Source organism: Berghia stephanieae, chromosome 8, assembly GCF_034508935.2.
Source record: "Berghia stephanieae isolate SIO BIC M18660-M18661 chromosome 8, UCSD_Bste_1.3, whole genome shotgun sequence".
In the NCBI taxonomy this organism is placed as follows: Eukaryota; Metazoa; Mollusca; class Gastropoda; order Nudibranchia; family Aeolidiidae; genus Berghia; species Berghia stephanieae.
In genome coordinates, this window is record NC_088367.1 from 32,397,409 (window position 1) to 32,399,908 (window position 2,500).

General features: G+C 36.0%; 1 protein-coding gene across 2 annotated transcripts in view; it reads left to right on the forward strand.

Moving 5' to 3' along the window:
• Positions 1–2,132: 2,132 nt before the first annotated feature.
• The window catches only part of LOC144978527 (uncharacterized), a 13,991-nt gene continuing 13,623 nt past the window's right edge, over positions 2,133–2,500 (forward strand). Inside the window, exon 1 of one of the 2 annotated variants that reach the window (XM_078924710.1) lies at positions 2,133–2,294. The gene's annotated coding sequence lies outside the window, so the exon portion shown is untranslated. Of the gene's footprint in view, positions 2,295–2,395; positions 2,441–2,500 lie in introns of those variants that run through there. The other variant, XM_078924712.1, reaches the window with a different exon arrangement.

Sequence of the window (2,500 nt, forward strand, 5' to 3'; positions counted from 1 at the left end):
TGACACTCATATTATAAACAATGTTTAAAAATGTTTTCCTCTATTTCTGACCATGGGATTTTCGCTTGGCATATTTATATTATTTATTTTCTTCTTTTTTTTTTTTTTTTTTTTTTTTTTTTTTTTTTTTTTTGTGCATTTGGTCTCTCCACCGAAAGAACTCTTTAACTCTCTGCTTTTCAGCTATTTTCAGAATTTGACCCGGAACTTCATACTCACCCAACACAAAAATAGATTTTTCAGAGAGAATAATATCGAGTATATTCTATATTTTGTTCAGAAAAATGACTCTGCAACACAGTGTCGAGTTTTTATAGCTATAACTGAACAGACATGAAATCTGAATGAGAAAACTGTTTGTTAAATTATCGCAACGAATGTGACGATTTTCCTCTGGATGGTAAGGAGAGGGTTAAGTCGCAACTCCGTACATCAAAGATTATCACGACGGTGAGTGTGGTGAGAACAAAATGGGCGTGCCTGTGCCTTCATTTTGATTTTATCAATTTCTCTGCTCTGTTAAATTCAATTTGGCCGATAATTTGATTATTCTAATTCCGAACAAACGGGACGACCATTGGTTCAAGAATATCACCGATGTTGAGTCTTTGTGATTCAAACGTCTGATGTCACGTACGCCCAGCAACGAGCAGCTTGGTTCTAAACAACAAAAAATCGGTACTTTTTTTTCTTCATGCTGGCTAAAACTTTTTCACATGTCATGTGATCAGAATGTATAAAAGTCAAAACATGATCAGATTTATAGTTTTTCTCTTCTGGATACACTTTTATGTTCGTCGGAGAAGTAATTCATAAGGTCGTCCGCCATTGTTCCGATAGTTTAGAACCAGTAACTAAGTTACTATGCGTCATTAAGAGGAAAATGACGTCACGACTTTTGAAGCCTATTGGTCATGTTTGGTTGACTTGCGTGTTTGTGATAAAGCGCATTGAGCGTGAAGTTTTGGTGCGACAACTAGATAACTGCTGTGTAGTAACGCTAATATGAAATAAACATCTGACACTGAAATATTTTTGGTGCGCATAATAATTTACAACATGTAGCTTTTGTACCGACTTTCTGTGGCGTCCGTGTGATGTTTTGCTTCTCACTTGTGTCAGTAAAGGCATTCGATATATCAACAGAAAGAAAAAATTGTCTACTTTTTAAAGATATATAATACCAAGTATCGATATGTTTTCTCTTATGCGAGATAATAGCAAATTTAATCGATCTAATTTCTTTTATAAACGACTATATATCTATTTATATACATTTGTGACAACAAAGGAGCAAACACTGGTGTAAGATAAAGATCTGTGTATGAAACAGTACCAGACAAAGCAAGATTAAAAAATACAAGGTAAAAAAAATCCCCCCCCCCCCCCCACCACCCAAATTAGACTTCCTCAACTGATAGTTGGTTATGTCACTGTATCATATACACTTTTTCAGACCCCCCCCCCCCCCCCCACCTCTTACACTTAGATAGGACTTCCAAATGTAATCTCCGTCTCCGATAAGATGAGGGGAAAAATCGTATGTAAAAAAAAAAAAAGCCTTTTCCTAGAGGTCACCATCCAATTGGTGTTCGAACTCGTTTGAATGTCACGCCAACCCGGATGCGATTACCACCACATTACAGCTACACATTATTGATTGGTATATGACCTTAAAGTGCTGTTAGTGCCTTTTGGTTTATAAAGCTGGAGCCACATTAGCATTTCGATGATAATATATAATAGACATTTCTTGTATCGGAGATCAGTCGGGATCCGTCAAGATATCTCGATTATATTATCAAAACTTGTGACACACGTCATGGTTCATTGGATTCAAGAACTTGGTGGTTATTCGTTATAGGCTGGGGTGAAGCATTGAGATACGAGAGGGGGTGGGTGTGGGGTGGGGGGGGGGGGGGGGGGAGAAGGGGTAGAACGAGGGAGGGTTCCAAGACAGTGCTTCATAAAAAAGAAGGCAACGAGCACAGTTTCATTGTGTAGGCGACATAATGTGCACACACACATACACACATACACACACATACACACACATATATATATATATATATATATATATATATATATATATATACACACACACACACACGCATACACACGTACACAATATATACATATCCACATACACGCATAACAACATAATTGTGTTGGAGACACCGTTAGCTTTTAAGTTAACACTGACTTGATTTCAAGTTAAGCAGGATATTAAAACGTTAAATAATAAATGGACATATGAAGCAGTAAGAACGTTGATTTAAACCCATTCTAAAAATGTAAGTATGTAATAAGAATGACGATAAGAGGCATTATCTATTTTATTGATTTTCGAATGCCTTAAAACCGTTCATTGTCCCATAACACAGTCAATACAATACAATGAAGGATATTCAATATTTGCTTTTTGCTGATAGCTGACATTGTGATTGTTCTATTGTTATTAAAAATTAAATTAAAATTGAGCTTTATATAGCGCAATATC